Source organism: Leptodactylus fuscus, chromosome 2 (genome assembly GCF_031893055.1).
Source record: "Leptodactylus fuscus isolate aLepFus1 chromosome 2, aLepFus1.hap2, whole genome shotgun sequence".
Classification (NCBI taxonomy): Eukaryota; Metazoa; Chordata; class Amphibia; order Anura; family Leptodactylidae; genus Leptodactylus; species Leptodactylus fuscus.
The window spans coordinates 2197552-2221305 of record NC_134266.1 but is presented as its reverse complement, the minus strand read 5'-3'; the positions used below and the strand labels follow the sequence as shown (position 1 = coordinate 2221305).

The 23754-nt window shown below is 41.7% G+C and overlaps 1 protein-coding gene across 1 annotated transcript in view; it reads right to left on the bottom strand.

Moving 5' to 3' along the window:
- Positions 1 to 20098, bottom strand: part of B4GALT4 (beta-1,4-galactosyltransferase 4) — a 64615-nt gene extending 44517 nt beyond the window's left edge. Inside the window, exons 1-2 of the mRNA XM_075263295.1 lie at positions 20008 to 20098; positions 8351 to 8477 (exon numbers count right to left, since the gene is read on the bottom strand). The gene's annotated coding sequence lies outside the window, so the exon portion shown is untranslated. The remainder of the gene's footprint in view (positions 1 to 8350; positions 8478 to 20007) is intronic.
- Positions 20099 to 23754: the final 3656 nt, after the last annotated feature.

Here is a 23754-nt window from a genome sequence, read left to right as displayed (position 1 = left end):
ATGTAATGTATGTACACAGTGACTGTACCAGCAGAATAGTGAGCGCAGCTCTGGGGTATAATACAGGATAAGTAATGTAATGTATGTACACAGTGACTGCACCAGCAGAATAGTGAGTGCAGCTCTGGGGTATAATACAGGATAAGTAATGTAATGTATGTACACAGTGACTGCACCAGCAGAATAGTGAGTGCAGCTCTGGGGTATAATACAGGATAAGTAATGTAATGTATGTACACAGTGACTGCACCAGCAGAATAGTGAGCGCAGCTCTGGGGTATAATACAGGATAAGTAATGTAATGTATGTACACAGTGACTGCACCAGCAGAATAGTGAGCGCAGCTCTGGAGTATAATACAGGATAAGTAATGTAATGTATGTACACAGTGACTGTACCAGCAGAATAGTGAGCGCAGCTCTGGAGTATAATACAGGATAAGTAATGTAATGTATGTACACAGTGACTGTACCAGCAGAATAGTGAGCTCAGCTCTGGGGTATAATACAGGATAAGTAATGTAATGTATGTACACAGTGACTGCACCAGCAGAATAGTGAGCGCAGCTCTGGAGTATAATATAGGATGCTGTGACATAACTAAAATCTTGTGGGCCCGATGCAAACATTGTCTGGGGTCCCCAACCGCCTCCTTAGAGTGAATTCTTGATAGTGACGGTTACACTTGCTGCAATAAGATCTCAGATACTTGAAAGGGAATCTGAAAACGGTGAAGATTTGATACGTGGAGTCTATGAAGAGTTGCAGCTTTAGCCCTGTATGATCCTAATATATGACATCATCAGAAGCTGCACACAAAGATGATATTCAGAACTATAAAGCTAGTCATATAACTCAGGCAGCCAGATTGTGTCTTGTATGGAGACCGCTGCCGCCTCCAGAGCACAAAGCATTATTCTGCCAAGTCTGTCCTGTGAGCGCAGCTCCGCACCCGTCTGACACATGTACATGGAGGGAATCTTCATCTGCATAGTTAATCTTAACACAAGATGCTGTTTTTTGGCGTTTGCCTGTGACTTGCTGCTGTATATAGCGCCGGCTGTCGCCTCTCCGGGGCCGCACACTATGGCGTCGCAGCACAAATATAAGAATGGGAAAGTTTATCCCGATTTTGTTTATAATGAACAGAATGCCAGGAAACCTGTAAGGACTGACACAAATCACTACAGTCTAAAAAGCCTCAGTCCCGCAGCAGACCTGGATGTCACAGATTACAGAAATGCTTCCAGGCTAAATGTTGAGACCCTCCCCTCCCCCCCCATACCCCCTCAGCAGTTGTTTATTTAGTTGTTAGCGCCACCAGAGGGAAAATGAGGCATTACACAGCGTCCATTCATATAAATGTGATGTTTCTGTAATGCTGGACAGGTCCTAGTATTGGAGGTGAGATGCAGTAACCATGCACGGCCACTACACAATGGGTGGCGCTGTCCGCTTCCAGCTCCGTCCACTGTGTATCTCTAGTGAAGACCTGACCTGAGGTTACCTATATCACAGGCCCATCCAGGTGGATGCGTCTTATCTCTGTATATGTCTTATCTCTGTATATGGCGTCCGGCCTCTGTTTACTGATGGTGTCACTAATAAAGAGATGGAACATTTATTACGCCATAAAATAGAGGAGGAGAAGCTCAGCGGCCGATAACTGTGGGCTCCATAATGGCGGCCTTTCCCTGGTTTCACTGAACGCTATATCCCCTGACCTCCTTATACACATGCAGCTCGGGGAGAAAGTCCTACCGTGGCTATTGGGGGGAAAGTAAGGGCACCCGCTGTGACTATAAGGGGATGGTAAATGGATCTGCTGTGACTACTGGGGGAAAGTAGGGGCACTTGATCTAACATATAATATAATCTAGTTGAAAAATCCCTTCAATGTTTCTTTCCAGAGAGCCTGCCTATATATATATATATATATATATATATATATATATATATATATATATATATATATATATATATATACACACACATACACACACGCGGGTCTGTGGTCTATCCTTTCAACATCATACGTAGGGAATCTCAGGCCTAGTAATTCTGTCTAGTAAACTGGAAGCCTAAATTTCATCTGGAGGACCTGATTGTGCAATTCCTCATTTCCCCTATCGAGGCACTGCAGGGAATCTGCCCCGTATTGCTACGATCACAGCAGATTGCTAACGATCCGAGCTGATCACTGGTGACTAGATCATTGGAACAGAGGTAACTAAACCCACATATCCTACCACGACAAACCTGTCTGGAAATAAGTACAGCCCGGCCCAGTGATCAGCTGATTGTCACCGATCTGCGGATCTCAGACAGCTGGTAAGGACCAAGAACTGCAGACTTCGAGGTGGACTGCTACCAAGACAGGGCTACTCACACTCACATACATGTACTATTACCACCTACCTGTGAACACTCTATCCATTAACTTTGTTTGTAAAGTCAAATAGAAAACCCCTTTAAGCAGCCATTCATACACGGACTCCAGCAAGTTCAGACATTCCCCAGTGCAGAGGGCGCAGCGGTGAAACCTAACACTGAGCCCAGGATTTGCAAAGACTAAAAAAACAATACCTGAGACTAGATAGTCAGCTCATATGACCGGAACCATCCAGTATACATCACCTCTATACAGTGCACAGAGTAACCCTGTAATATACATATAACTCACATATAACACACCGTACCTGCCGCGCTGTCACTCAGGCTGTATACTGACCGTCACCAGAGTACTGGGAGAATCTACATGTCCAGTCACTGGAAAACCAGTCCCCTATAGCTCAGACTGGTAATACGAGTATATCTACTGGGCCGGGGCTGGGGTGGGCTCCTAGATACCGGACTAACAAAACAATGAGGGGAGGAACAACAGGGGAACAGGATCTGGTAACACCGCCATCTACGCAATGGGAAAGTCCCAACAGACACAGCATACACAGTATATAATATATATAGTGTATGTGCATCTATACATTGTATATACTGTATATGTCTGAGTATATTTATAAGAGAATGTATATATAGGTGTGTGTATTTCTGTGTTGTATGGTGTAATATACATTGCTGTGTACATATATAGTTGTATAGGTATATATACAGTGTTGGCCAAAAGTATCGCCCCCTGCAGTTCTGTCAGCTAATCCTCAGTTTCCCCCAGATAATGATTACACAACACAAACTCTTATATATAGTATATAAGTGACACAGGGTATATACAGTATAAGTATCGCCCCCTGCAGTCCTGTCAGATAATCCTCGCTGTCCCCCAGATAATGATTACACAGCACAGACTCTTATATATAGTATATAAGTGACACAGGGTATATACAGTATAAGTATCGCCCCCTGCAGTCCTGTCAGATAATCCTCGCTGTCCCCCAGATAATGATTACACAGCACAGACTCTTATATAGTATATAAGTGACACAGGGTATATACAGTATAAGTATCGCCCCCTGCAGTCCTGTCAGATAATCCTCGCTGTCCCCCAGATAATGATTACACAGCACAGACTCTTATATAGTATATAAGTGACACAGGGTATACATACAGTATAAGTATCGCCCCCTGCAGTCCTGTCAGATAATCCTCGGTGTCCCCCAGATAATGATTACACAGCACAAACTCTTATATAGTATATAAGTGACACAGGGTATATACAGTATAAGTATCGCCCCCTGCAGTCCTGTCAGATAATCCTCGCTGTCCCCCAGATAATGATTACACAGCACAAACTCTTATATAGTATATAAGTGACACAGGGTATATACAGTATAAGTATCGCCCCCTGCAGTCCTGTCAGATAATCCTCGCTGTCCCCCAGATAATGATTACACAGCACAAACTCTTATATAGTATATAAGTGACACAGGGTATATACAGTATAAGTATCGCCCCCCCTGCAGTCCTGTCAGATAATCCTCGCTGTCCACCAGATAATGATTACACAGCACAGACTCATATAGTATATAAGTGACACAGGGTATATACAGTATAAGTATCGCCCCCTGCAGTCCTGTCAGATAATCCTCGCTGTCCCCAGATAATGATTACACAGCACAGACTCTTATATAGTATATAAGTGACACAGGGTATATACAGTATAAGTATCGCCCCCTGCAGTCCTGTCAGATAATCCTCGCTGTCCCCCAGATAATGATTACACAGCACAGACTCTTATATAGTATATAAGTGACACAGGGTATATACAGTATAAGTATCGCCCCCTGCAGTCCTGTCAGATAATCCTCGCTGTCCCCCAGATAATGATTACACAGCACAAACTCTTTGGTAATATCTTCAGTTATTTTTCTTGCAATGAAAAAACACAAAAGAGAATGAAAAAAAAGTCACATCATTGATCATTTTACACAAAACTCCAAAACTGGTGCAGACAGAAGTATTGGCGCCCTCAGCCTAATACTTGGTAGCACAACCTTTAGACACAATAACTGCGCACAACCGCTTCCGCTAACCAGCAATGAGTTTCTTACAAGGCTCTGCTGGAATCTTAGACCCTTCTTCTTTGGCTCCTGCTCGCGGTCCCCACTGAGATGTGAAGGGGGCCTTCTCCAAACTGCCCCCAAGAGATCTCTCCCCCTCCCCCACAGGTGTTCTATGGGATTCAGGGCTGGACTCATTGCTGCCACTTTACAAGTCTCCAGGACTTTCTCTCACCACCATTTTCTAGTGCTGACCTGAAGTGTGTTTTGGGTCCTTGTCCTGCTGGAAGAGCCCTGACCTCTGAGGGAGACCCAGCTTTCTCACACTGGGCCCTACATGATGCTGCACAATGTGTTGGTCGTCTTCAGACTTCATAATGCCATGCACACGGTCAAGCAGTCCAGTGCCAGAGGCAGCAAAGCAACCCCAAACCATCAGGGACCTCCGCCATGTCTGACTGTAGGGGGCGTCTTCTTCTCTTTTTCCTGTAATCTCTATGTTGAGGCCTTTTCTTACTTTTGTCTCCTCTGACCAGAGAACATTCTTCCAGAACGGTTTTGGCTTTCTCAGGTAAGTTTTGGCAAACTCCAGCCTGGCTTCTGTCTGTGGGTAAGAAGTGGGGTCTTCCTGGGTCTCCTACCATACAGTCCCTTCTCATTCAGACGCTGACGCTGGATAGTACGGGGTGACACTGTTGTACCCTCGGACTGCAGGGCAGCTTGGACTTGTTTGGATGTTAGTCGCGGTTCTTTATCCGCCATCCGCACAATCTTGCGGTGAAATCTCTGGTCAATGTTTCTTTTGCGTCCACATCTAGGGAGGTTAGCCACAGGGCCATGGGCTTTACACTTCTTACTGACACTGCGCACGGTAGACACAGGAACATTCAGGGCTTTGGAGATGGACTTGTAGCCTTGAGATTGCTCAGGCTTCCTCACAATTTTGCTTCTCAAGTCCTCAGACAGTTCTTTGGTCTTCTTTCTTTTCTCCATGTTCAATGTGGTCACACAAGGACACAGGACAGAGGTGGAGTCAACTTTAATCCATTTCAACTGGCTGCAAGTGTGATTTAGTTATTGCCACCACCTGTTAGGTGCCTCAGGTAAGTAACAGGTGCTGTTAATTACACAAATTAGAGAAGTATCACATGATTTTTCAAACAGCGCCAATACTTTTGTCCACCCTCTTTTTTATGTTTGCTGTGGAATTATATCCAATTTGGCTTTTTGACAATTCTTTTTGTGGTTTTCCATTGAAGACAAATTAAATGAAGAAAATACCAAAGAATTTGTGACTGCAATCATTATCTGGAAGAACACGAGTATTATCTGACAGAACTGCAGGGGGGCCAATACTTTTGGCCAACACTGTATATAGTTGTGTATGTGTATAAATAGTTGTATAGGAGTATATATAGTTGTATAGGAGTATATATACTGTAGGTGTGTATATTTCTGTATTGTATGGTGTGATATTATATAGGACATATTTAGAAGGTGTTTGATGTCTTCCCTGAAATCCTATTATAATAGAAAGTTTGTGAGTTTGGATGTTTCTGGGTTTGTGTGTTTGGATGTTTGTTCCTCAATCACGCAAAACCCGCTCCACCAATTTGGCTCAAAGTTTCCACAAACATAGTCACTACACAGGATTGCGCAATAGGCTACTTTTCGTCACAATAGTGCACATACCTTTTACCTAGGACCCCACAAAACCCAAACTCACATCACAATCTCTGCAATCTCACACACTTTCAAGCATAGCAAACCACAAAACTTCCTATTGCCCTCTCTGGCCTTGCCCCTAACCCCACACAATCACATATACATATACTTTAAGACTTTGCCCCTCACCTTAACAATGCTGCAGGAGGCTACATCTTCCATGCTCCGGAGCAGCCATGTTTGCTGGCCCTCCACCCCTTGCACGCTCCGCGACACCGCCCACCCAGCTACTCCACTGTGTTGCCAGGAGCATGCGTATGTTACCCACCTACAGAACATGTTCCTGCTCGCCACCATTTTGCGCCTCCAACGTAGGCCACAGCACTTGACATACCGTCTCCAGCCAGCTGCACTCTCCGACGGCACTGTGACCACCCTGCTCTTTCGTCTTCACCATCCATCCACGTTCCCAAGCTCTACAGGCGACACTGGTAAGTTCGGCTCCACAGCCGCAATCACTCCTTCTCCTCTACACTCCGCTCTACCCTTTGAACACACCATACACACGTTACGCCCCATAACATCTGAACAATCTGCCGTCTCCATTAATTTCTCCTCCCCCCAAAACACCAGACAGGCGCTCAGTTAACTCTTTGCCGACATACGCTGTTGTACTACGGCGCATGCTGGTGGCTTCGCTATGGCAGCCGCCCGGCCGCCATAGCCATCCCCTTGCCTAATATTCCATCCACTTGCCAAGCCACCGTCATGTCCACGGTTGCTGACCACAGCAATCGTGCACATGACCCTTTCGGCACCGTAATGTCCCCGATTAACCTCTGAGGAGACTACAAGTTATCCTGTGGAATTCCTCAACTCCGTAGAATTACCCGGCGTCCCTTCACATAAACTAGAACTGACGATTGGCGTCCCTGTCCTACTCATGCGTAATCTTGATGCCCCCGATTGTGTAATGGCGCGAGGCTACGGGTCACATAACTAGGAACAAATCTCATTGCAGCCACCACAGGAGCAGCTACAGGTGACAGTGTGTTAACCCCGCGCATTCCAATTATACCAAATCATTCCCCATTACAATTCACACGACTACAATTTCCCCTTAAGTTACACTGACCATTAATAAATCCCAAGGACAAACGCTGAGAGTAGCAGGAAGACATTTACCACACCAGGCTCCTCACATGGACAACTGTATGTGGCTGCTCCAGAGTATCCTGTGCCCAAAACTGACATATACTGGCCGAAAATAACAAATCATACAATGTCGTATATCACAGTATATTCACTGGTAATCCCTCTGTCCCAAAGACACTATGTACAGTTTATACCAACACCGTATATATAGCGGCTGAAATACAAATTACATTCAACACAAAAGTCTCACGTATTCTCAGAATTACAACAACAACAACTAGATACAAAGTTACATTTCATATCCCATACCTTATACACAGTACGAAAACCTTACCCGCGCCTGTATATACCCACTGCTACAATCACCGCAGACCAAGTCGCGGGTACCAGCTAGTAGTACTATAAATGTGTGATAATTCACAATAATACCGCACCCCCCCCCCCCCACTGCTACGTGTGACATCACTATCCCCTACAACAAATAGAAGAACTGCTTATAACAGTCCTATTAGTGTACACACAGTGTGGTATATATGTATATATGGATGGATACACAACTATATCACACACACATATATATCTTATATCAGTGCACACACGTGTAGTATATATGGATATACGGATGGATACACAATATATCTTACTCTTCTCTCACACCTGTGTCGGAGGGTCCAGAGATAACAGCGCAGATGTGACACAGTCTTTGGTGTATTTCACATCTTATATCTGAATATTTGTCTATAACTATAACACGGTGCGCAGTGTTATCTACCCCAGACACATGGAGCGGACCATCACATGACAGATCCATCATGACTATCATTGGTACACGGAGATGTAATACCGCCATACATCACATTACACGACCACGGCCCCGATTCCTGCCGGACACATCGGCCATCACTTATACAAAAATCACAAAGTCATCACAAGTACAAGGTCACACACATCTCATCGCAACGCTGCAGCTCCTCTGTCTATAGGGACTGTTACTCCCTACAGGTTGTACATATGTCAGATGGGGGTAGGAGTCCTCGGACAGGAATGGACAGGTCAGAGAAGACCAGTAGTCCTCACCGGCAGCGTCCTCCCCTCATGGCGTCCTCCATATCTCGTCTTCCTCAGATCCTAGGGGGTGTTCTCAGTGACGTTCCGTTCGCGACTCTCTCCAGCCTTGAAGTAGCTGCTGAACATCTCTGAGTGACTGAGGAGACAGAAGGCAAAGAAAGTGTCTGTGAGCGAGGAGGGACCGAGCGGCCGCCCCTCCTCTCTCCATACAATGCCGCTCCTGTGCCATGTGGCAGGCGGGACAGTCACTGGCAGCAAGAACGCAACTGCCTCATCACACACACACAATGGACAGGGCAAAGACCGAGAGAAGAGGCGGAGGAGGAAGAAGATCACAAGGAGAAGACACAGAACTTACCTACAGAGAAGACTGCTATATATAGGAGAGAAGAAGTGTACAAGAGAAAGAAAGAAAGAAAGAAAGAAAGAAAGAAAGAAAGAAAGAAAGAAAGAAAGAAAGAAAGAAAGAAAGAAAGAGAGAGAAACAGAGAGAGAGAAACAGAGAGAGAGAAACAGAGAGAGAGAGAGAAAGAGAGAGAGAAAGAGAGAGAGAGAAACAGAGAGAGAGATAGAGAAAGAGAGAGAGAGAAACAGAGAGAGAGATAGAGAGAGAAAGAGAGAGAGAGAGAAACAGAGAGAGAGAGAGAGAGAGAAAGAGAGAGAAAGAGAGAGAGAAAGAGAGAGAGAGAAACAGAGAGAGAGAGATAGAGAAAGAGAGAGAGAGAAACAGAGAGAGAGAGAGAGAGAAAGAGAGAGAGAGAGAAACAGAGAGAGAGAGAGAAATAAAAAGAGAGAGAAAGAGAGAGAGAGAAATAGAAAGAGAGAGAGAGAGAGAAAGAGAAAGGAAGGAAGAAAGAGAGAGAAAGAAAGAGAGAGAAAGAAAGAAAGAAAGAAAGAAAGAAAGAAAGAAAGAAAGAAAGAAAGAAAGAAAGAAAGAAAGAAAGAAAAGAAATGAAATGAGATAGACAGAGAGGAAACAGCAAAAGGCAGAGACACAGAGAAGAAAAACAGAGACCAATAAGACAAGAACAAACGAGAAATGTAACAGAGAGAGGAAGGAACACAAAATATGTAACTACAAAGACACAGAGAAAACTGAGCATCCTTATATACATCTACTGTATATAGGAGTAGTATTATAGTAGTTATATTCTTGTACATATGAATAGTATTATAGTAGTTATATTCTTGTACATAGGAGTAGTATTATAGTAGTTATATTCTTGTACATAGGAGGTAGTATTATAGTAGTTATATTCTTGTACACAGGAGCAGTATTATAGTAGTTATATTCTTGTACATAGGAGTAGTATTATAGTAGTTATATTCTTGTACATAGGAGTAGTATTATAGTAGTTATATTCTTGTACATAGGAGGTAGTATTATAGTAGTTATATTCTTGTACACAGGAGCAGTATTATAGTAGTTATATTCTTGTACATAGGAGTAGTATTATAGTAGTTATATTCTTGTACATAGGAGTAGTATTATAGTAGTTATATTCTTGTACACAGGAGCAGTATTATAGTAGTTATATTCTTGTATATAGGAGCAGTATTATAGTAGTTATATTCTTGTACATTGGAGTAGTATTATAGTAGTTATATTCTTGTACACAGGAGCAGTATTATAGTAGTTATATTCTTGTATATAGGAGTAGTATTATAGTAGTTATATTCTTGTACATAGGAGTAGTATTATAGTAGTTATATTCTTGTACATAGGAGTAGTATTATAGTAGTTATATTCTTGTACATAGGGGCAGTATTATAGTAGTTATATTCTTGTACATAGGAGGTAGTATTATAGTAGTTATATTCTTGTACATAGGAGGTAGTATTATAGTAGTTATATTCTTGTACATAGGAGCAGTATTATAGTAGTTATATTCTTGTACATAGGAGCAGTATTATAGTAGTTATATTCTTGTACATAGGAGTAGTATTATAGTAGTTATATTCTTGTACATAGGAGCAGTATTATAGTAGTTATATTCTTGTACATAGGAGTAGTATTATAGTAGTTATATTCTTGTACATAGGAGTAGTATTATAGTAGTTATATTCTTGTACATAGGAGGTAGTATTATAGTAGTTATATTCTTGTACATAGGAGTAGTATTATAGTAGTTATATTCTTGTACATAGGGGTAGTATTATAGTAGTTATATTCTTGTACATAGGAGGTAGTATTATAGTAGTTATATTCTTGTACATAGGAGGTAGTATTATAGTAGTTATATTCTTGTACATAGGAGGAGTATTATAGTAGTTATATTCTTGTACATAGGAGTAGTATTATAGTAGTTATATTCTTGTACATAGGAGCAGTATTATAGTAGTGACATTCCGTTATATAGGGGCAGTATTATACCACTTAGTTGCTCTTATATAGGCCTATTGTAGCTGTAGCGACTACACATCCCAGCCCTGTGTATCACACCTGCACACCTGTACTGTTTGCACATTCCTTCTGTTCTCGGCACGTTGCCATCAGGATGATTTATGTAATTACTAATGGACTAACAGGCTCTTTATAGCTTACACATTGCTGCACTGCCCTATGTACACATGTATTCGCTCCCTCTCTGTTACCTGTAGTACCGCCATTTCCGTTCCCTTTGATCTGATAATAAATGACATTACACGCACCATAGAGCAGCAAAGATTGTCACCCACAGGTTTTCTTTGGCTTTCTCTACCAGAAGACATTTCTTACGCCCCTCTAATGTAAAATAAAACTTCTTCTTTCTATATCCACATATACGGTTACCAGTAGAGATGAGCGAATAGTATTCGATGAAATACCTCCCCGCCATAGGTATCCGTGTAAGCGGCCGAACACCAAGGGGTTAAACCCATTGAATATTCAGTGTACACAGGACCACGGCCAGCTGAGGCCCCACAAGAGGTAACCGGACAGGGATAGCGGTCGCCAGGCATCACTTGGCTTCTCCAGGTTACGGCACGTTCCGCTCGGTATACACAGACCCCCTTAAGAGGTGTCTCCGCGTCCTCTAATGTCTGGGATTATGGGGTCTCATACGGGGACGGCTATATGGGATCACTAGTATATACAGTAGTAACCCCTTATGTGCTGCTGTAGCCCTGAGGAAACAAGATACGCACTTAGGGGTCCACATAACAGAGCGCCCCCTTGGGACTGTATACCACCCCATTCACTTGTTTCGTTGTTCCTGCTGTACCTAAGTCTAAACCCCACGGAGCAATGTTATAGTGACAGAGACTGGAGTGAAATGGTGGCCAGAAGGATTCGGAGGGGTCTGTAGAAGACCTGAATACCTGGAGCTCAGAGTGTCTGGAAGTCACGTCTAAACTACAGAGTCTACGCCCCAATAACACCGCCATGTGGTCAGAGCCCGCTACTACAGGTGACTAGTGGTAGAACACTGTACACAATCCAACCGCTCCATGTCTACCAGTCAGGAAGGGGTTACAGTCCCAGGTCACAGCCTGACATATGATATGGACTCTGTCACAGGACGCCTGCATGATCACCACCCGCCCAAATCCTGGAAGTGCCCCCTGAGGACTGCCCTGTGAGCTTATGGTCGGAACGTCTACTCTACAACCACTGCCAAGACAAACTCATGATACAGCACCCAAGACGTTACTGGAAAACTGGCAGCGGCCATCACTTTCCACTACACAGCAAGAAGTCCAGAACCCAAGAAACTCAGGATCACAAGCTGGACCCCGCACCGCCACCTAGTGGTGAAACAAAGAACTGCAACAAGACATAAGGAAACCAAAGACTGAACCTGACCAAAGAATAAAAGAAAAGTGTTTGTTTTTGTCCTGTGTTAGCCAGTGGGTAGGAAATATAAAAAAACAAAAAACTTGCGAGTCTTCAGTAGGTGATCCCTTTTTTAATGGCTAACTCATAATGATGACAGAATATAACATTTCGAAGCTTCCTGGCTTCTTCAGATATATTTTCAGTGATTTGTATAGAATGACATGAACCCATGTGAGACATTCATTCCATTCTCCAGAGTGTTAAATAGGGTCATGCACCTGTACTCATAAATCCATCTGTTTCCTTGATTTAAAATTCCCTCTCAAAATCAAAATTTTCATATCATTGGTGATATTATGGTCCTCCTGGCAGAAATGTTTTGATAAGGGAAGGTCCAGTCTTCGTTCTCAAATTGTATGACGATGGGAAATCATCCGCATTCTAAGCTGCTGTCCGGTCTCTCCAACATACAGATTATCAGTGGGACATTTGGTGCACATTATCAAATACACCACATTAGGAAACAGAGAGAGATTTATGAGTACAGGTGCATGGCCCTATTTAACACTCTGGAGAATGGAATGAATACATCACATGGGTTCATGTCATTCTATACAAATCACTGAACTAAGACAGCCATAAAGATAAAGAACCTGGGAACTGGGAATAGTTTATATTTATATGTATATAGTAATAAGCCTCCCCCCCTCCCTCCTGAAATCCTATCCCTATTATGTGTCCTGTTGTACATAAATATGCAGCCTTCAGAATTTGTTTTTAGATATTTCCGAAGAAAAAGCCGAGAGCTTCGAAACGTTATATTCTTTCATCATGACTTAGCCATTAAAAAAGGGATCAACTACTGAAGATTTGCAAGTTTTTTTGTTTCTCATAGAATAAAAGTATTATAGTAGTTATATTCTTGTACATAGGAGTAGTATTATAGTAGTTATATTCTTGTACATAGGAGTAGTATTATAGTAGTTATATTCTTGTACATAGGAGTAGTATTATAGTAGTTATATTCTTGTACATAGGAGTAGTATTATAGTAGTTATATTCTTGTACATAGGAGGTAGTATTATAGTAGTTATATTCTTGTATATAGGAGTAGTATTATAGTAGTTATATTCTTGTATATAGGAGTAGTATTATAGTAGTTATATTCTTGTATATAGGAGTAGTATTATAGTAGTTATATTCTTGTACATAGGAGCAGTATTATAGTAGTTATATTCTCGTACATAGGAGTAGTATTATAGTAGTTATATTCTTGTACATAGGAGTAGTATTATAGTAGTTATATTCTTGTACATAGGAGTAGTATTATAGTAGTTATATTCTTGTACATAGGATCAGTATTATCCTATTAATATTATAAATGTGAAAGTTTGTGAGTTTGGATGTTTGTGGGTTTGTGTGTTCGGATGTTTGTTAGTCAATCACGCAAAACCCGCTCCACCGATTTGGCTGAAATTTTCCACAAACATAGTTAATACACCCCATTGCGCAATAGGCTACTTTTCGTCACAATAGCGCACATACGTTTTTCCCAGGACCCCCACAAACCCCAAACTCACATCACTATCTCTGCAATCTCACACACTTTGGACCCCGATTTGGCTGAAATTTTCCACAAACATAGTCCCTACACTCGATTGTGCAATAGGCTACTTTTCGTCACAATAGCGCACATACGTTTTTCCCAGGACCCCCACAAAACCCAAACTCACATCACTATCTCTGCAATCTCACACACTTTGGACCATAGCAAGCCACAAAATTCATATTACTCCCTACAGCAGAGGTCAGCAACCCCTGGCACACATGCCAAGAGTGGCACTCCTGCCATATTTCACTGGCATGCCAGCAGCACAGGACCTGCAAGAGTTAAATGAAGTCCCTGCTAGAGCTGAGGCATAAGGACACTCCCCTTTGCGAGGGGTGCAGGAAACCCAGGGGGTGGAGCTTAATCGCTCAAGTCTCTGCCTGCTATAGTGATAGCTCCTGCCGAAGCTGCTAGCAAACTGAAAGTAAGAAACACACAGCTCCCTTCCTTTACTTCCTATTCTCATTAATGTCAGGCATTTGGGGTTATTAGTTTAGTGTTAGTAACTCCATGTACCTCACATTAATAGGAATAAACCCCATCATGTCCCTCATATTAACCCCTGTGTGCCTCACATTAATAGGAATAAACCCCATCATGTCCCTCATATTAACCCCTGTGTGCCCCATATAAAGGTTACTACTATGTGAGACATATGGAGGTACTAATAAAAGACCTCAGTAATGAAGATACTTAATTATTACCTCCAAGTCTCTCACATATCAGTAACTAGAGATGAGCGAGTACTGTTGGGATCAGCCGATCCGAACAGCACGCTCCATAGAAATGAATGGATGCACCTGGTACTTCCGCTTGGACGTAGCCAGCGCGCTTAACCCCCCGCGTGCCGGCTACGTCCATTCATTTCTATGCGAGCGTGCTGTTCGGATCGGCTGATCCCAACAGTACTCGCTCATCTCTATCAGTAACTCTTACACTGGGGTTAATGTGAGGGACATAATGGGGTTAATTGCTATTAATAAGAGGCGCATGGAGTTACTAAACTGTCATGCACAGGGCCAGACTTTATGTGGCTGCTCCAGAGTATCCTGTGCCCAAAACTTACATGTACTGGCGCAAAATAACAACTCATACAATGTCGTATATCGAAGTATATTAACCTGAAATACTTCTGTCCCAAAGACACTATGTACAGTTTATACCAACACCGTATATATAGCAGCTGAAATACAAATTACATTCAACACAAAAGTCTCATGTGCTCTCCGAATTACAGCAACAACAAGATACACAGTTACATTTCATATCCCATACCTTATACACAGTACGAAAACCTTACCCGCGCCTGTATATACCCCCTGCTACAATCACCGCAGACGAAGTCGCGGGTACCAGCTAGTAGTAGTTATATTCTTGTACATAGGAGTAGTATTATAGTAGTTATATTCTTGTATATAGGAGCAGTATTATAGTAGTTATATTCTTGTACATAGGAGTAGTATTATAGTAGATATATTCTTGTACATAGGAGTAGTATTATAGTAGTTATATTCTTGTACATAGGAGCAGTATTATAGTAGTTATATTCTTGTACATAGGAGGAAGTATTATAGTAGTTATATTCTTGTACATAGGAGTAGTATTATAGTAGTTATATTCTTGTACATAGGAGGTAGTATTATAGTAGTTATATTCTTGTACATAGGAGTAGTATTATAGTAGTTATATTCTTGTATATAGGAGCAGTATTATAGTAGTTATATTCTTGTACATAGGATGTAGTATTATAGTAGATATATTCTTGTACATAGGAGTAGTATTATAGTAGTTATATTCTTGTACATAGGAGCAGTATTATAGTAGTTATATTCTTGTACATAGGAGGAAGTATTATAGTAGTTATATTCTTGTACATAGGAGTAGTATTATAGTAGTTATATTCTTGTATATAGGAGCAGTATTATAGTAGTTATATTCTTGTATATAGGAGCAGTATTATAGTAGTTATATTCTTGTACATAGGATGTAGTATTATAGTAGATATATTCTTGTACATAGGAGTAGTATTATAGTAGTTATATTCTTGTACATAGGAGCAGTATTATAGTAGTTATATTCTTGTACATAGGAGGAAGTATTATAGTAGTTATATTCTTGTACATAGGAGTAGTATTATAGTAGTTATATTCTTGTACATAGGAGGTAGTATTATAGTAGTTATATTCTTGTACATAGGAGTAGTATTATAGTAGTTATATTCTTGTACATAGGAGTAGTATTATAGTAGTTATATTCTTGTACATAGGAGGTAGTATTATAGTAGTTATATTCTTGTACATAGGAGGTAGTATTATAGTAGTTATATTCTTGTACATAGGAGGTAGTATTATAGTAGTTATATTCTTGTACATAGGAGTAGTATTATAGTAGTTATATTCTTGTACATAGGAGTAGTATTATAGTAGTTATATTTTTGTACATAGGAGTAGTATTATAGTAGTTATATTCTTGTATATAGGAGCAGTATTATAGTAGTTATATTCTTGTATATAGGAGCAGTATTATAGTAGTTATATTCTTGTACATAGGATGTAGTATTATAGTAGTTATATTCTTGTACATAGGAGTAGTATTATAGTAGTTATATTCTTGTACATAGGAGTAGTATTATAGTAGTTATATTCTTGTACATAGGAGTAGTATTATAGTAGTTATATTCTTGTACATAGGAGTAGTATTATAGTAGTTATATTCTTGTACATAGGAGGTAGTATTATAGTAGTTATATTCTTGTACATAGGAGGTAGTATTATAGTAGTTATATTCTTGTACATAGGAGTAGTATTGTAGTAGTTATATTCTTGTACATAGGAGTAGTATTATAGTAGTTATATTCTTGTACATAGGAGCAGTATTATAGTAGTTATATTCTTGTACATAGGAGCAGTATTATAGTAGTTATATTCTTGTACATAAGAGGCAGTATTATAGTAGTTATATTCTTGTACATAGGAGTAGTATTATAGTAGTTATATTCTTGTACATAGGAGCAGTATTATAGTAGTTATATTCTTGTACATAGGAGTAGTATTGTAGTAGTTATATTCTTGTACATAGGAGCAGTATTATAGTAGTTATATTCTTGTACATAGGAGGTAGTATTATAGTAGTTATATTCTTGTACATAGGAGTAGTATTGTAGTAGTTATATTCTTGTACATAGGAGTAGTATTATAGTAGTTATATTCTTGTACATAGGAGCAGTATTATAGTAGTTATATTCTTGTATATAGGAGCAGTATTATAGTAGTTATATTCTTGTATATAGGAGCAGTATTATAGTAGTTATATTCTTGTACATAGGATGTATTATTATAGTAGTTATATTCTTGTACATAGGAGTAGTATTATAGTAGTTATATTCTTGTACATAGGAGTAGTATTATAGTAGTTATATTCTTGTACATAGGAGTAGTATTATAGTAGTTATATTCTTGTACATAGGAGTAGTATTATAGTAGTTATATTCTTGTACATAGGAGTAGTATTGTAGTAGTTATATTCTTGTACATAGGAGTAGTATTGTAGTAGTTATATTCTTGTATATAGGAGCAGTATTATAGTAGTTATATTCTTGTATATAGGAGCAGTATTATAGTAGTTATATTCTTGTACATAGGATGTAGTATTATAGTAGTTATATTCTTGTACATAGGAGTAGTATTATAGTAGTTATATTCTTGTACATAGGAGCAGTATTATAGTAGTTATATTCTTGTATATAGGAGCAGTATTATAGTAGTTATATTCTTGTACATAGGATGTAGTATTATAGTAGTTATATTCTTGTACATAGGAGTAGTATTATAGTAGTTATATTCTTGTACATAGGAGTAGTATTGTAGTAGTTATATTCTTGTACATAGGAGTAGTATTATAGTAGTTATATTCTTGTACATAGGAGTAGTATTATAGTAGTTATATTCTTGTACATAGGAGCAGTATTATAGTAGTTATATTCTTGTACATAGGAGTAGTATTATAGTAATTATATTCTTGTACATAGTAGTATTATAGTAGTTATATTCTTGTACATAGGAGCAGTATTATAGTAGTTATATTCTTGTACATAGGAGCAGTATTATAGTAGTTATATTCTTGTACATAGGAGCAGTATTATAGTAGTTATATTCTTGTACATAGGAGTAGTATTATAGTAGTTATATTCTTGTACATAGGAGTAGTATTATAGTAGTTATATTCTTGTATATAGGAGCAGTATTATAGTAGTTATATTCTTGTACATAGGATGTAGTATTATAGTAGTTATATTCTTGTACATAGGAGTAGTATTATAGTAGTTATATTCTTGTACATAGGAGTAGTATTGTAGTAGTTATATTCTTGTACATAGGAGTAGTATTATAGTAGTTATATTCTTGTACATAGGAGTAGTATTATAGTAGTTATATTCTTGTACATAGGAGCAGTATTATAGTAGTTATATTCTTGTATATAGGAGCAGTATTATAGTAGTTATATTCTTGTACATAGGAGTAGTATTATAGTAATTATATTCTTGTACATAGTAGTATTATAGTAGTTATATTCTTGTACATAGGAGCAGTATTATAGTAGTTATATTCTTGTACATAGGAGCAGTATTATAGTAGTTATATTCTTGTACATAGGAGTAGTATTATAGTAGTTATATTCTTGTACATAGGAGTAGTATTATAGTAGTTATATTCTTGTACATAGGGGCAGTATTATAGTAGTTATATTCTTGTACATAGGAGTAGTATTATAGTAGTTATATTCTTGTACATAGGAGTAGTATTATAGTAGTTATATTCTTGTACATAGGAGCAGTATTATAGTAGTTATATTCTTGTACATAGGAGCAGTATTATAGTAGTTATATTCTTGTATATAGGAGCAGTATTATAGTAGTTATATTCTTGTACATAGGAGTAGTATTATAGTAGTTATATTCTTGTACATAGGGGCAGTATTATAGTAGTTATATTCTTGTACATAGGAGTAGTATTATAGTAGTTATATTCTTGTACATAGGAGCAGTATTATAGTAGTTATATTCTTGTACATAGGAGTAGTATTATAGTAGTTATATTCTTGTACATAGGAGCAGTATTATAGTAGTTATATTCTTGTACATAGGAGTAGTATTATAGTAGTTATATTCTTGTACATAGGAGGTAGTATTATAGTAGTTATATTCTTGTACATAGGAGTAGTATTATAGTAGTTATATTCTTGTACATAGGGGCAGTATTATAGTAGTTATATTCTTGTACATAGGAGTAGTATTATAGTAGTTATATTCTTGTACATAGGAGTAGTATTATAGTAGTTATATTCTTGTACATAGGAGTAGTATTATAGTAGTTATATTCTTGTACATAGGAGCAGTATTATAGTAGTTATATTCTTGTACATAGGAGCAGTATTATAGTAGTTATATTCTTGTACATAGGAGTAGTATTATAGTAGTTATATTCTTGTACATAGGAGTAGTATTATAGTAGTTATATTCTTGTACATAGGAGTAGTATTATAGTAGTTATATTCTGCCCTTGATAGACGTTCCGTGTATGGGTTGTAGTACTGGGCTGGTGTCAACTACTGAAGACTATCAAGTTTTTTGTTTTTTTATATTTCCTACCCACTGGCTAACTCGGTACGAGAACAAACATTTTCCTTATGCTAGTCAGACCATAGTCAGTTATCTCGCAGTTCGCCCCACATGATATAACATGTCGCCATTACGCACATACGGACGGTTTTTCATGGCGCAGTCTCTTACATTGTGCATTACTTTCTTTGCATGTATTTTCAGGACTTCTACATAAGTCGCCATGTGTCTTCTTGACGAGGCTCCTTCTCCATTATTACCGGTTAGATCTTTACCTGATTACAGGAGACGCCTCAGAGAATCTGACAGAATTATGAATACATTAATTATTTTGTCTCAGATTTTTGCGAAATTCACCAAATGCGACTAAAAGACACAAATAATGATTTCCGCGATTCTCATTTCGGGTTTCTGCTGTTGATTTCCTCATGTCATTGCTCAAGTTACAACTAATAAAGTTATTGTTGCTTGTTATTTACAGTCGTATTATTCGTCGTGTTTTTATTACCCCCCCCCCCTTCACTCCATGAATTAATAATCTGCCCCCGTTGACAACAATCTCTGGATTTGCCCTTTCACCTCAGCAAACAGATTATACCCTAAATAAAAGCAAGCAGAGCAATGTGAGGTGCAGGTACAGACACCGCCCGCAGGGGGCGCCCCTCGTGTCAGGGTCTCACCTGTCTCCCCTCAGCGGGCGCTCACTACGTGTCCATCATCCCAGTCCCGTTATCCATCATAGAGTCTCTGTACACAGGAGGACAGAGCGTCCACAGCTGCCAGCTCAGCTCATATTACAGTCCGGGCAGAGCTAGAGCGTCACCAGGAAACAGGAAGTGTTCCGCCGCCATATTGGTTGAGGGCAAAGGAATGCTGTGCCCTTACTTTACCATGTTTAGGCTCTTGTATATAATTCTTCATCTATCTGTGAGGGATCAGCTAATGGAAAGTGACTTATGGTTCCCCAATACTGAGATGTGGGCGCCAGGCGGGTGACGTGGACATTACTATTAGCTCAGATATTACATGTTATTAATATTCTTCTTATTGATGTGTCCACCATTTGTCCTGCAATATACACGGCCAATGCAACACTCCGGTCTAATCTACAAAGCTGCGGCTCAACTGTTAGAGGACTGAAGGCGAGACAGGACGTGTTACGTGTCCATACCTCCCAACTTTTGAAGAACTGAAAGAGGGACAAATTGTGCGGCAAATTTAGCTCCACCCACTTTTATGTTGACTCCGCCAATTCTCATTCATTTTTCATGTGCCCCCACACAGTATAATCCTCCTACAGTCACCCGTAAATTAGATGTCCCCCCTCCATCTCTGTCTCCAGATTCATGTCCCCCATCCATCTCTGCCCCAGATTCATGTCCCCTCATCTCTGCCCCCAGATTCATGTCCCACCATCTCTGCCCCCAGATTCATGTCCCCACATCTCTGCCCCCAGATTCATGTCTCCTCCATCTCTGCCCCCATATTCATGTCCCCCCATCTCTGCCCCCAGATTCATGTCCCCTCCATCTCTGCCCCCAGATTCATGTCCCCTCCATCTCTGCCCCCAGATTCATGTCCCCACATCTCTGCCCCCCAGTTTCATGTCCCCTCCATCTTTGACCCCAGTTTCATGTCCCCTCCATCTCTGCCCCCTCCATCTCTGCCCCCAGATTCATGTCCCCACATCTCTGCCTCCAGATTCATGTCCCCCCATCTCTGCCCCCAGATTCATGTCCTCCATCTCTTCCCCAGTTTCATGTCCCCCCATCTCTGCCCCCAGATTCATGTCCCCCCTCCATCTCTGCCCCCAGATTCATGTCCCCACATCTCTGCCCCCCAGTTTCATGTCCCCTCCATCTCTGCCCCCAGATTCATGTCCCCCCTCCATCTCTGCCCGCAGATTCATGTCCCCCATCTCTGCCCCCAGATTCATGTCCCCCCTCCATCTCTCCCCCAGATTCATGTCCCTCCATCTCTGCCCCCAGATTCATGTCCCTCCATCTCTGCACAGTTTCATGCCGTCCCCCCCCCCTTCATCTGCCCCCAGTTTCATGGACCCCCTTCACTATGTTCCACCTCAATGTTTAACATAAAAAAACACTGATACTCGCCTTCCACCGCTCCCCCGCCGCTCTCTCCGCAGTCTCACAACAGAGTTGTAGGCGCGATGTGACATCATCGCATCATATGTACACATCCACTAGTCGGAGCGCCGCGGCAAAGCAAGGAGCTGAGCTGTAACAGCTCCTTGCTTTAGTCGCATATGTATTCAACTCAGATCTGCGTCCGGAGGACGGGACATACCTCCCGCCAACCGGGACTGCGGGACAGGACACCGGAATTGTCAATGTCCCGCGGAAATGGGGACGGTTGGGAGGTATGCGTATCACTGTGTTGTCCTTCTTCCTGTAAGGGACATGGCGGCCAGTGAGGCCCCATATACTCTTATGTACAAGAAGACGTTGTACAGAGGGCTAAAGTAGCTGCAGTGACACCTCCTGGATAGGGTTGAGCAATTGGGATCGGAAAAGATCAGATTCCGATCAGCAATCGAGTAAATTTCACAATCCCGATCGGAATTCCAATCCCAATCTTTTCCAGCGGGATCAAAGTTGGAGGTTATTTCCCACAGTCCTTGGCTACTGGCCAATCATTAGGGTTGAGCGATAGGGATCGGGAAAGATCAGAGTCCAATCGGCAATCGAGCAAATTTCACGATCGGGATTGGCTGGAAAATGATTGAAAATTGGATTTTAAAAACGATTCTGAAATCTCAACATCGGCTTGTTGTTGGGCCCCTGTGTCTGGTCTCCTTGTTGTTGGGCCCCTGTGTCTGGTCTCCTTGTTGTTGGGCCCCTGTGTCTGGTCTCCTTGTTGTTGGGCCCCTGTGTCTGGTCTCCTTGTTGTTGGGCCCCTGTGTCTGGTCCCCTTGTTGTTGGGCCCCTGTGTCTGGTCTCCTTGTTGTTGGGCCCCTGTGTCTGGTCCCCTTGTTGTTGGGCCCCTGTGTCTGGTCCCCTTGTTGTTGGGCCCCTGTGTCTGGTCTCCTTGTTGTTGGGCCCCTGTGTCTGGTCTCCTTGTTGTTGGGCCCCTGTGTCTGGTCTCCTTCTTGTTGGGCTCCTGTATCTGGTCTCCTTGTAGTTGGGCCCCTGTGTCTGGTCTTGTTGTTGGGCCCCTGTGTCTGGTCTTGTTGTTGGGCCCCCCTGTGTCTGGTCTTGTTGTTGGGCCCCTGTGTCTGGTCTCCTAGTTGTTGGGCCCCTGTGTCTGGTCTCCTTGTTGTTGAGCCCCTGTGTCTGGTCTCCTTGTTGTTGGGCCCCTGTGTCTGGTCTCCTTGTTGTTGGGCCCCTGTGTCTGGTCTCCTTGTTGTTGGGCCCCTGTGTCTGGTCTCCTTGTTGTTGGGCCCCTGTGTCTGGTCTCCTTGTTGTTGGGCCCCTGTGTCTGGTCTCCTTTTTTGCTGGGCCCCTGTGTCTGGTCTCCTTGTTGTTGGGCCCCTGTGTCTGGTCTCCTTGTTGTTGGGCCCCTGTGTCTGGTCTCCTTGTTGTTGGGCCCCTGTGTCTGGTCCCCTTGTTGTTGGGCCCCTGTGTCTGGTCTCCTTGTTGTTGGGCCCCTGTGTCTGGTCCCCTTGTTGTTTGGTCCCTGTGTCTGGTCTCCTTCTTGTTGGGCTCCTGTATCTGGTCTCCTTGTCGTTGGGCCCCTGTGTCTGGTCTCCTTGTTGTTGGGCCCCTGTGTCTGGTCTCCTTGTAGTTGGGCCCCTGTGTCTGGTCTTGTTGTTGGGCCCCCCTGTGTCTGGTCTTGTTGTTGGGCCCCTGTGTCTGGTCTCCTTGTTGTTGGGCCCCTGTGTCTGGTCTCCTTGTTGTTGGGCCCCTGTGTCTGGTCTCCTTGTTGTTGGGCCCCTGTGTCTGGTCTCCTTGTTGTTGGGCCCCTGTGTCTGGTCTCCTTGTTGTTGGGCCCCTGTGTCTGGTCTCCTTGTTGTTGGGCCCCTGTGTCTGGTCTCCTTGTTGTTGGGCCCCTGTGTCTGGTCTCCTTGTTGTTGGGCCCCTGTGTCTGGTCTCCTTGTAGTTGGGCCCCTGTGTCTGGTCTTGTTGTTGGGCCCCTGTGTCTGGTCTTGTTGTTGGGCCCCTGTGTCTGGTCTTGTTGTTGGGCCCCCCTGTGTCTGGTCTTGTTGTTGGGCCCCTGTGTCTGGTCTCCTAGTTGTTGGGCCCCTGTGTCTGGTCTCCTTGTTGTTGAGCCCCTGTGTCTGGTCTCCTTGTTGTTGGGCCCCCCTGTGTCTGGTCTCCTTGTTGTTGGGCCCCTGTGTCTGGTCTCCTTGTTGTTGGGCCCCTGTGTCTGGTCTCCTTCTTGTTGGGCCCCTGTGTCTGGTCTCCTTGTTGTTGGGCCCCTGTGTCTGGTCTCCTTGTTGTTGGGCCCCTGTGTCTGGTCTCCTTGTT